At 37.5% G+C, this 12,553-nt stretch overlaps 1 long non-coding RNA gene across 1 annotated transcript; it reads left to right on the plus strand.

Annotated features, from left to right (window-relative positions):
- Positions 1–11,709: 11,709 nt before the first annotated feature.
- LOC113115562 (uncharacterized) lies at positions 11,710–12,298 on the plus strand. The gene is made up of 3 exons (XR_003293909.1): positions 11,710–11,841; positions 12,053–12,165; positions 12,287–12,298. It is a non-coding gene; the product is annotated as an uncharacterized LOC113115562 (long non-coding RNA).
- The last annotated feature ends 255 nt before the right edge of the window (positions 12,299–12,553 follow it).

Genomic DNA, 12,553 nt, shown 5'->3' on the forward strand with positions numbered 1-12,553 from the left:
AATTTTCTCCGGTAAGTCTTCCATGCGTTAAAAGAGCAATCTCTGAGAAATAAAATATTCCTTTGAGTTGTACTAAAGATCCACACAGTCACCTTAAAGTTGATGAGTTCTTTCTTCTGCACTCTCATCTCGGCTCAAGAACGCAGCAGTTGGTACTATTACACCAAAATGAGTATGTAAATGAGAGTACTTGACAAAAAATAAAAAAGCCCTCTTACGTAACTTTAGCGTAGAAATGAGGCTTGGCACTCCAGACATACTCTTAAACCACTCACACAATTTTAAAAGGGAAAATAGACAGATTAAATATATATCCTCCCACTCCTCCACAGGCCTGCTGTCCTGCTCTTGTGAACTGGCTGGTTCCCAGCAGAGAAGTAAAAGAGATCTCCAAATGCACAAGAGTCCAGAAGAGCAATTAGGCACAATTAGCACCACAGATGTGAGATGCCACCAAGTTGAAGGTGTTCTGCACAAGTAGGCTCTGTCAAGTATAACATCCCCTCATCTCAAATATCCAAGCCTTAGGCTGGCTTCTCATTGAGCTGCGCGCTATACATAGATGGGCTGAAAACATGTTCAATGACACCCTTTACGTGGTACTGTACAGTAAGTAGTTATAAATAATCCAGGGACACTGATTGTTGACGATGTGCACAGAGGAACTATGATCTAGTGATTTTAAGGCATGCCAGATAAAGCAAAAGCAGATGACTAATCTGCCTATAGCTAGTGAAAGATGCTGTGTAATTTTTTTTTTTTGCTACATTCAGTCTATGCTTATACCTAAGTCCTACGTTTTTGAAAATAAAGTTTATTATTGTTAAAACATCATTCTTGTGTTTATACAACTTTGATCTTGTCATTTTCACCTTTTCTCAACTTTATTCTCAAAATGCTATGATATTATTCTTATATTTTTTACTTTAATCTCAAAATATTACAACTTTAATCTTAAAATGCTGGCACTTTATTCTTGTAATTTTGAATCAATTTTGTAAAATAGCTTTGTTTTTTAGACTAAAACTATTAGACATAATTTTCTTCTGTGGAACATTCATTCATTTGTTCATTTGATTGTGTGTTTGTAAAGCAATTTCTTAAGAATTCTGACCAACGTATATAAACTTTATGATTAGTCATATAAAACAAATACGAATAAGTGATATTAAAATGGCATAATTGATATAAATGGCATTTCTGATTATATTTAACACAACTTCTTCAATGCTTATTAGTCTTTAGAACATAAATGAATAACTTGAAATATATAATATGTACAATCACATGTAAGAAAAATATATTACACTTTAACTGATGACTACACCATGTGGCATGTTAATTCAAATGTCCCTGTAGCTGTTTTTGATGTCAGTGTTAGTTCAACATGCGGAGTACAAGGGTAACACAATCTTAGCTTCACTGCTCTGACTCATTTGTGCAAGGAATTATTTTCTTCGTTTCACACCATGTTATTCTTTGCATTTATTTTGATCCCCTTAAAGAAAATTCTGCCAGAATTGTATATTATACATGTAGAATTTAATCCTATGAATTTAATATGTGCAAGATCTGTATAGTACTGTGATGACAATGGCTATGCCTTTCTCATAAACACTAACTGCTGAGCGTGTAGGCTGCCTATACAACTTTTGTTTTTGGCTGTACTGAATATACTGGCTGCATTAAATGCCTAAGACACCCAGCTGGTGGGACTCCAAAGGCTAGCATTTGTATGACTATAGTCCTCTGACGCAAATATGGAGGAAGGGTATTTCATAATTTTAGCTTTCACTCCTTAATTTCTTGTGGAAAGAGACTTTGTTGTCTTAAGCAGTTTATATATATAATTATAATTGAGCTGTGACAATTTATCCCTGCTCTTTAGTTTTTCTGCCAGTAGTCACACACATTCAGAATTAGCCTGAGGATCTAATCTGTGCAGGACGGAGCCATTTCATCCTTCACAAGAATGGCATTTTAGGTATTTGACGCAAGTGCTATTTGCTCAAAGGTCAAACCAACCACTAGAACCATACATTTCAATCCCTCGCCTGTTTAAATTTATATTTAAATCTAGTGGAACTAATACACAATTAAAAGAACAGAATGTCTAACCACAGGGCTAAAGATTAGATGTTGAACAGACTGCAAAAGGTACTGCAGAGGAAATACTAACGAATTTGTCATTGTAAAATGGTTAGATTTTTTCTATCTATCTATCTATCTATCTATCTATCTATCTATCTATCTATCTATCTATCTATCTATCTATCTATCTATCTATATAGCAAGTTGGAGTATTATTCTTCAGAATCTCTCAGGGATTTGTTACAGGACCGTGGATTTCCGGAGACAATTTCTCTTCTCAGTAGCTTGCTGGCATGTTTCTCTGAGTCAAGCTGAGATTTTTCCTAGACACTCTTCACGCTAGAAAACCGAGCCAATTCCACTTGACCTCCACAAGTCAGCCAGAACCATAACCCTGCTGCTCAGCCCAAACTTTGTGGTCACCTTGACTGTGCTGACAACTAAATTTTTAAAAAATGGTTGCGTGCAGCAACATAATGAAATTTCAGACCTCAAATGATACTATAACAGAACCTGGAAGGACACTTTCATTTGTTTTTCTCCTTTGCTTCAGAAAATGGATTCATGTTAACTATGGCTTACAATATGTATCATACTATTATCAAACAAGCAGTGTTATCAAACACTCTGACTGGCTAACAAGAGTGAAGCAACATAATAAGGGTAATCACACATTGTAATCAAATTGAACAGAGATAAATTGTGATCCTTCCCCTTCATAAAAAAGTAACATTATCTGATAAAATCACAAAGCATTAATTCTGGCTTGATTTTGCTCTGATTATGTGTTGCCGAATATAAGAGCTCCCATAATTCAATTAAACCCTGCTGCAAACACAATAATCAGACACAATTTATCTTCTCAGCATTTTGGCAATTCAAAGAGCCCTGATGGCTTTATCGTCCTGCAGTGTGCATAAGGCATATAGCATTTGAACAAGTGTGATTGAATAGTTACTGATTATCACTTTGTCTGGCCTCTTGTTGGGCCCGCAGGTGGCCCAGCTCAACACAGTGCATATATTTACATATGCCACTTATGCTGAAAAGAATGGAGAGGAACAGACTTGAAACACAAATATTATCACTCAGGCTTGAAATTGGAGAACATTTGGGTTTTGGCATGTTCTCGTCACTGGCTTCCTCAGTTGGTTTGAGTTCCAGTATTTATTTTGGTTTGTGTTATACTTCTGAGGCCCTGATTCAGGTTCGCTACAGTCTAAACCATGTTTAAATGCACAGATACTGTCATTCTGAATCAATTTGGCCCAACTGCAGATTCCAAACGAATGGTTTTATGTAGCATACAGTATAGCCTACACACAATCTGACGAAAACATCACATGTATTCTGTACAAGTGAAGAGAGTTGTTTACTGTCAGTATTACCACATCAGTGTGAAGCTTATGAGTCCTCTCAGAGAAAACCATGTAACTAGCATGTTAGCCTTTCCAACATATCTAAAAATGTGGCAATAAATCTTTCTTTTCATGTTCTAACAAGTCTCGAAAGCTTAACATAAACTTTAGCATATATGGTATATTGTGGGTGAGATAAAATAGCTAGAATTGGAGACTTGCAGTGGTTCAGGGATTTGAAATGGAAACAATTTTAAAATGACATGGCATGTGTTATTCTGGGCTATGTGATGTTATTAAAAAAATAAAGAACAAAAGAAAAAAGTAAAAAAAAAAAAAAAAAGTCAACAAAACAATAAACTCCCATAGGCTGCTACTGCTTCCTATAAATAAGGTTCCTGCACTGAGTATTGCGTCATTTTAAATCAATTTGGTTTTCATAAGAACACTGGTAAAAGTATGTTTATTTATTCTGCAAGTTTATTTATTCTGCAAAGAAATAACAGTATTACACTCTACACATAGTATGTTTGATTCAACGCATGAGGGGAAAAAAAAGTCGAATTCACATATTGGCAACTTCTTCATAACAGATTATTTCAATGAAAGAAAACTGAAATCATTTACTCACCCTAATGTAATTCTGTATGCCATACTTTTTTCTACAAAAAACAAAAGAAGATATTTGATAACAGCGTTAAACCGCACCAACTTTTATTTCATGGATAAACAAAAATTGAGAAGTTTTTCAAAATATATCCTCTTTTGAAGTGTTTGTGTGTTTGACTTAATATTTTAGACTTTATCTTACAATAACCTTATTATGTTGAGGTTATAAGACTATCAGTCTGCAAGTAAACATACCATTTCAGGAGCATTTCTCACAATATTGCATTTAAAACACACACACACACACGCACACACACACACACACACACACAGAAACAATTGTCAGATGTAAATGAGCCTCCCAAACAATTGCTCTGTTTTTAATTGTTGCTTAATGTCTTTGAAAAAAAATTGGTTCCAATTCACTTGGGAACTCCTGAGCATTGCTAAAAACCTATTTAATTGCTTAATTCAAAATGAAATATATCATCTCATTAGCATCAAGTACTGTGTCTTGTCCAGATCTGCCAGTGATACTGTGGGTTTTGTAGTCTGTTCTTCTGTAATTTGGATAATGAATTAGCATTTGAATAATAAGTAGGACACAGCAGGCGATTACTGCAGTAATAGCAGGACATGGAGTGTGTTCAGAATAGTACTGTGGATTAAAAGTACCAAAAGCTACAGGAAACCAAAACTGGTGATGGCTCAGATCAAGAAGTGAGTGTTCGTTCAAACTATTTGCTTATGAATTTGTATCTCAGAGATATGACAACAGCGTTAGTGTCAGACTGTAATTCTAATTAATGGAAAACGATATTGTCAATCTAGAGAGGATATATTGAAAAAAAAAAAAAGTATATATATGCAAGCTGTAGTCAAGTCCGGCTTTGTCGAGTCCAAGTCAAGTCCAAGTCCAGGACTAGTCGAGACCGAGTCAAGACCGAGTCCAAAGAGGTTCGAGTCCAAGTCAAGTCCAAGTCCAAAAGTTTCGAGTCCAAGTCCAAGACCGAGTCCAAATGAAAGAAAAAAGGGTCCTCTTCAAGACCACATACTAAACTACTGATAATGCTTGTGATGCGAGAGAAAGCATATCTCCTATTCTAAGAAAATCATTTTACATTATTATTTGTAATGATCAAAAAGCATGTGCAAAGTAACAACTCTGTAGGACAGGGGTCTCCAAACTACATCCTGGATGGCCAATGTCCTGAAAAGTTTAGCTCCAACTGGCCTTAAAACACCTGGAAGATTAGTGTGTCTAGTAAGAGCTTGATTAGGTTCAAGTGTGTATAATTAGGGTTAAAGCTAACAGGGGCGTTAAACAAGATCCTGGGCCCTATGCATAGGCAGTCCTGATGGGCCCCCATGGCCCCCACCCATGAAAATATCCAGGTAAAAAATATATATTTCAGATTCATACTTTTCAAGGGCCCTCTCTTCCTTTGGGGCCTTGCTAATGAGTACTGGTTTTACTCCCAGTCCGACCCTGGGAGCTAAACTTGGATAAACAAACAAAGTTTGGAACTGTAAGGTCAAATAATTTTTATGTACTTTATTTTTTGTTGACATTATATCTGTGGTCAAAAATGTATATGACTATGCCTAATTGGCACAGTGCACAGACACACGCAAAGCTCGGGATATGACAAATGCGCGCAGCAAGGCTAGAATGGATACGTTTGGCTCTACTGGACATGCGCACATAAATACAGCAAATTTTTTGTCCTACTGTGCTAGTGCTTGCATAGACTAGTCGAGCTCTGTCGGAAACAATCGACTACTCCAGCATGCATTAACCATAATGCATACAAAGTGTTTGCAAGTACGACGTGAATTTTAGAATTACAATATTGCGTGGAGCTGTTACTATATGACCTTATCTATGTTGCATGTAAAAATAAAATATGTAATGTAATAATTAGGGTTGTGCCTGAAGCCGAATACCTTATTCGGAATGGCAAGGTTAATGGCTTAAAAAACGAATAACGCACAAGGAATAATTCTGCCTGAATACTCGGCTAAAGCTGACAGAGTCTGGTGTTTGCTAGATAACAGGTGAGCCAGGGGATCAGCACCAGAAGTGAATGAATGTAAACTTTATGAGTGAAAAGAGAGCAAATCAAACACCGCATTGTTGTCGCCTCTCTGCGCATCTCTCAGAAATCAGAGCGTTGCAAGAGTAATTTTACCTATAATAATACATCATAGCTACACGTTATATTATTTGTATATATTTAAAAGGCAAATATTGAAAGCTTAGGCTACCATGATACGAATGAATGGAATAAGCACAGCGCGCTCACCAATCAAACAGCCGCGCTGCGCGTCTCAGTCTCTCAAAAACCAAATCAGTTCTCTCTCAAGAGTAGGCTAATAATCAGCTTCGATTCGGATACATTGTCTACTTGTCCTACATGTTTGCATCTTTACCTTTTGCTGGTTTGCGCGGAACACACACATCTGTTTAGTGAAGTTCATTAACAATAAGACTCGCTCAAAGTGTTCTGCGTAATGAGAATGTGTGCATTGAATGGATTCAGTCGTGTTCAAATGATCACTAAACGTTTGTCATGACATCTCTCTGCTTGCATGATAAATATTATTTTAGAAATTAATAATTATTTCAGTTTAACACGACATACTTGTTCAGTGATAACTACGAAAAAATATATAAAAAGTCATAACAGTCTTATCAAGTAACTGTACGATGTTGTATCCAAATGCAGATAGGAAAAATTTTGTGATTGTTACAGATACAAATACTGGCTGTTACATGAAAATGTAAATATGTAATGTCATATATAAAGTTTTTAAAATTTACATATGTAATTGTTGCATAAGGCTATACATTAATACGCGTTTATTGATTAAAAAAAAGGCTATCTAGGTGTAGACGTAAATAAAACACAATCTAACAGGTAGAAAATTAAATTAGAAACATCTAAACTTTTCAGGTCGCAGTAAGTGCACCGCTGGTCATGCACATCCTTTCCCGGAACAATACTGAAAGCTAAGGCAAGATGGAGAAACAGATGATCATAGTTGTACAAGGATAGCCATTTTTTAAATGAATCTATTAGCAGAGCTACTGCAAGGGATGTTTAGTGCTGGAATTCCATTTATTCTTTGCTGAAACTTCTGCGTCATCATGGAGAGCGGGTCATGGTTGCCCAGCAACAGCAGACGCCACTGGAGCGCAAGCGCAGGCTACAGAGTGCTTTGGAAATAAGGAGAGCGGCGCGCCTAGCGTTTTCCACACGTTTTCAGTCGCGACATCATGCAAATGTGGTTTTGTTTTGAAGGAGAAATTTTTTATTTTATTTTTTTGCTGGACTCGGTCGAGACCAACTAGAAGACTTGGCGAGTCCAATGGCCAAGTCCGAGACAAGTCCGAGTGCAAATTCAACGAGTCCGAGACAAGTCCGAGACGACAGAAAAATGTCTCGAGTCCGGACTCGAGTCCAAGACCAGACTCGAGTACTACAGCCCTGCAAGCATGTGTCATCATTTTTTTTCCCTTCCGTTTTACAGACAAAGAAAAATTCAGAATTAAATGTGAGTATATATCTACTAAAAGTGTATTTTGTACCAAATTTAAAGTTTATATAGAACCATGTTTGAAGTTCTTCAACAATACAGGCTAAACCTCAGAGAGATGTATGTCAAAGTTCATCAGTAAAGCTCAACAAATGCAACATTTCTGAAGGTATTAGCAGAGCTCAAAGGTTGCTTCAGAGGAGATAGAGGGGGTTTACCATTTCAAAAGCAGAGTGAATCAGGTACACACAAGGGTTTGAGCATTTCAAAGTCCCGTTTGAAGTTTCAGGCTAAAAAGCCTGCTAAAACCAGCCAACAACCAATGGCTTTGGAAAACTTTTGCCCGTTTTATTAGGACAGCAAAATCGTTTGTTGCGAGTACTTGCCATTTTCTCACTCCTGGTTTATCCTCACAAATTTCCAAAGACTTTTAATAAGTTTGAATCGTAATTCCAATGGTTGCGATGCAAATGTTTTCCTCACTATTAACAGGTGGATGTACAGGAGCGGCGTGTTCTTTCCGGAATTAGTGCTGCTCTTGTTTAATACGAGATAATGTCACATCCTCACTATTGGCAAAACAAAATGCCATCTTTGGAGGCGGGGGATTAATTTTTAGCTAATTAATCCCTGACACGCGCAAATGTGACGTTATGCATCAAGCCAAGATGTTCCATTCTTTTGAGCTGTCATTAGAATCAGAACACCTTTACTTTCTTTCTTTTTATTTTTGAACTGAGAGTGTGTGGTTTTCTTTCTCTGGCAACATCAACATGGCATAGATGGTAGAAAGAGTAAAATAGATTAACTTGATTTCATTCTCATTGTCATGTTGTCACTGAAATTATTACATGAAGAAGAAAAAAAAAATCTATTATAGCATGTCCTCCACTTCATGAGGTAAAAGCTTTTCTGTACATACTCTAGCTAAAAGCATTTTGGCAAATTCACCCAGACTTTGTAATTCACACAAAACTAAGAAATAAAAATAAAGGTTAGTTGAGCTCTGTGTTTTTAGTCTTACTCAAAGGTTAACAGATAAACACATCCGCCTACTTCTCATTTACGCAGAAAAACTATTGGAAAAAATGCACACAGAATAAAACAATTAAAATGAGTAACTGAGACGTACAGTATCTCACAATTTGGGCACATTTGTCTTGCAATTCTGGGGTGAAAAAGATTGAATTTATGAGATTATGTAACTCACAAATGTGAGATATACAATAAACTTGAGTGGAACAAAACAAGAAAAAAAAAAAAAAAAAAAACACAATAGTTAGGCTAAATAATGTTATGTTTATTGCACAGACTAATCATTTCACTTCATAAGACCTTTTTTAGACAGTAAGTGAAAGTAGCTGTTGCCTTGCATTTTTGACCACAATTTCAGCTAAAAGTCTTCTCTAGGTTCTACTGAAGAAAAACATTTTTTTTTTTTCTTTTTCTTTTTTTTTTTTTCAGAAAACAAATCCACTGAAAAATGTGCATGATCATTTTTGTGCACTGTTGTCATTCAGCCGAGGACCATAAATCCTGTGAAACATTAATGAACACATAAAATGTCAAAAATAGGATTCAACATGGCATACTCCTACAAGAAAATGTCCTTCAGATAAGATCAGAGATCAGCGATAAGAAGCAGCTGGCATATGGAGCAAGGAATTCTGACAGGACGTATTAGCTAAAGTCCTAATTTTACCCTGTCCTCATCTCTCTCTTTCTCTCTCTCTCTCTCTGTATATATGCATATATATATCTGACACAAATATGCAATCACACAAATCTATAACATTAAACACTAATCTGCACATCCATCTGTAAGCATATTTTGACATATGGGAAGGAAATTGTGTCCTTTTAAATTGTAAAGCTGATACTTTTACTCCCACCATTCTGTGGCCCGGATTTCTTTTGACCTGACAGGAAGGCCCCACAGGGAGTAAAGCTCTTCTGAGTTTCAGAGAGTGAAATTCGGAAGAAAGTGTGGCACATTTACAATTATCTCAAACAGTATTGAGAAGTAACTAACTGAACATAGTGCAACAACATATCTACCTATTTTAAGACAATGCTTTTTGTATTCCTGGTTTAAAAAAAAAAAAAGTGTTTGTAATTCCCTAGTAAGAATCTACCACCACTAAAGTCATGGGGAAGGTTTAATACGCACACACACACACACACACACACACACACACACACATACATATATATATATATATATATATATATATATTTTTTTTTTACACAAGATTTATAATGAAGTTGTCATTAGAGAGTCAGATACAGTTTGTAACGGTGGCACGCCCTAGTGACCTTTTGGAAACAGTATCTATTTCATAGTTCGGGCGCCAGACAGGATTTTGGCCTGTCACCAATTAAATATCAAAATCCCGTGATAACCCAGGGAGATTTTTTTAAAATACCACAGTTACTCAAACTACATGGGTTGCTTGTACAGTAGTTGATAGAAGACAAACAACAACAACTTGCAGTTCGAAAGAATTCATTGTTATATATTTGTCCCTTCTTTATACACAATTCTGGACACAAATCAAAAACCCCATATAATCAGGAGGAAAGGAACAAAAACAAAAACGAACAATAATAAACAAACAAAAAAAATAATAATGATAATACTGTATAGAAAAACAACAATTGTAAACGACAAGGTTTTTCATACAGGCATAATTAAATGAACTTAGACATCCCAGTAAACAAGATCAGCAGATCGAGGCTTTCTCCTCCAAACAAAAACACTCATCAGCGGTCCAGCGAGAGAAAAAAAACAAAACAAAAAAAAACACAGGATTAGTATATATTTTTTTCTCTTGAACCACCAAAGTCATAGATATACTGAAAGGGAAATTAAATGGAAGTCAGTAATATAAATACATCGGTCACTCAAAGCGACCCGCGAATGGGTGGAAGGAAGTGCGTGCGATGAAGTGCGTTAGTGTGTGTGTGCAATATCGCTGACCATGTCTGGCAGGGAAAAGATCCTTGGGAGGCAGCGTTTTCTCCGGATTAGCAAAACCCAAACGGAATTGACGATCTTGTGAGTTCCTTCAGCAGTTCGTTACACTCTTTGCAGCCTGGTGAATCTTTATTTCCGCACTCTCACTGACCCAATACAGCGTGCGTCTCACTCCCGCCGATCGACTCCTTTGTTTGGTTTGCTCACCTGCCACTTGGCGTTCGCGTTTACCATTTCCCCCCCTTTGTCCAAGCGATTTTTCCTTTTTATAATTTTGCCTTAATTGTTCCACATCCCGATATGGGCACGGAAGGGGCGGATTTTCTTTACATCGCCACACTCCCCCCCGCTGGGACAAACAACCCATGGTTGGCAAAACAACTAATATTTGAGTTTCTCTTAGAAGCCCAAAAACTCCTCATCTTCATCAGAGGACTGTTCGAAAATCTTAACGAGATTTCTTTTTTCAATTAGCTCTAACTCTTCCATTGTTGGGTAGCACGGTTTCAAATTACAAACGTGCGCTGTTCTGACATCCTCCCCAGTTGTTTCCAGCGCGATCTGGTAATTCAGCGGTCCCAATTTTCTCAGCACTCGGTAAGGACCTTTCCACTTGGGGGCTAGTTTTGCACTGAAATGTTGTTGTGCCTTGGACTGTGGAAAATTCCGTAACCAGATCCTGTCCTTTTCTTTAAAGAACACGTCTCGTCTGTTTTTGTTGTAACTTCTCAGCTGTCGTTTTTTGGCTTTTTTACAGCATTCTTCAGCTTGTGATTTTAACTGGGCTAGTTGATTTACCACATCATAGGATGGATTTGATGGTGAGAGATTTTTACCCTGAAGTATCTTGTCCATGGGGCCATGTAATTTTCTTCCTAGCTGGAGCTCCGCAGGGGACATGCCAGTGCTTTCTTGAACGGCTGAGTTAAGAGCAAAACGAAGCTCAGGTAAATACTGATCCCATTTTTTATGGTTTTCATCCACATAGGAGGCAATCATGCATTTCAAAGTGCGGTTAACTCTCTCCGTCATATTGGTTTGTGGGTGATAGGCAGTTGTTAATTTGGGGGTAACACTCCATTTCTCACACAGTTCTTTGAATATGGAAGAGACAAACTGAGTTCCCCTGTCAGACAAGATGAAGTCCGGTACTCCATATCGGGTGAGGATTTCCGTTCGGAGAATCGTTGCTATGGTGCTCGCAATTGCAGTGCGCATTGGAAAGAGCTCAACCCATCGAGAGAAATAATCCACAAAAACTAGAAGGTATTCATGTCTGCGAGTACTACTTGGCAAAGGTCCCATTATGTCCACTCCTACCATCTTGTTGGGTTGCGACACTGTAATTGGTTGTAGTTTGCCAGCTGGTTTCTGATTTTCATATTTAAGCTTTTGACATTTTTCACAACACTTGACATGGTGTTTTACATCGGTCCACATTCCAGGCCAAAAAACAACATGATGCAATCGTTTGTAGGTCTTGAATATGCCACCATGACCGCTTAGAGGATTGGAGTGGTAGTATTGAAGGACAGATGGAATGAGACTGCGAGGGAGGTACACCCTGTAGTGGACTTGGTCCTTTGTTAGGTAAGTCTTGTGATAAAGTTTGTCTTCGACTACCTCATACTTGTCTTTCCATGTGCTGTTGTCTTGTGCCAAGGCTTTGAGCAATTTTACGATTTCAGAATCCTTGTGTTGCTCTTCCCAGATGGTTGCAGCCGTGACTGGCAATTCATCAGTGTCCGTCTGGCTGGAGTATAGGTTACATCCTGATATGCTGGGAACTATAGAAAGAGCATCAGGTGCCACATTAAGTTTCCCTTTCCTGTATTCAATGATGAAATCAAACTTTTGCAACCTTAAGGCCCATCTGACGAGGCGACTGGTGGACTTTGGGGAGCTCATAACCCACTGGAGAGCCATGTGGTCTGTAACTACGGTGAACATGCGATACTCCAAGTAATGCTGCCACTTT

Source organism: Carassius auratus, chromosome 15 (genome assembly GCF_003368295.1).
Source record: "Carassius auratus strain Wakin chromosome 15, ASM336829v1, whole genome shotgun sequence".
Classification (NCBI taxonomy): domain Eukaryota; kingdom Metazoa; phylum Chordata; class Actinopteri; order Cypriniformes; family Cyprinidae; genus Carassius; species Carassius auratus.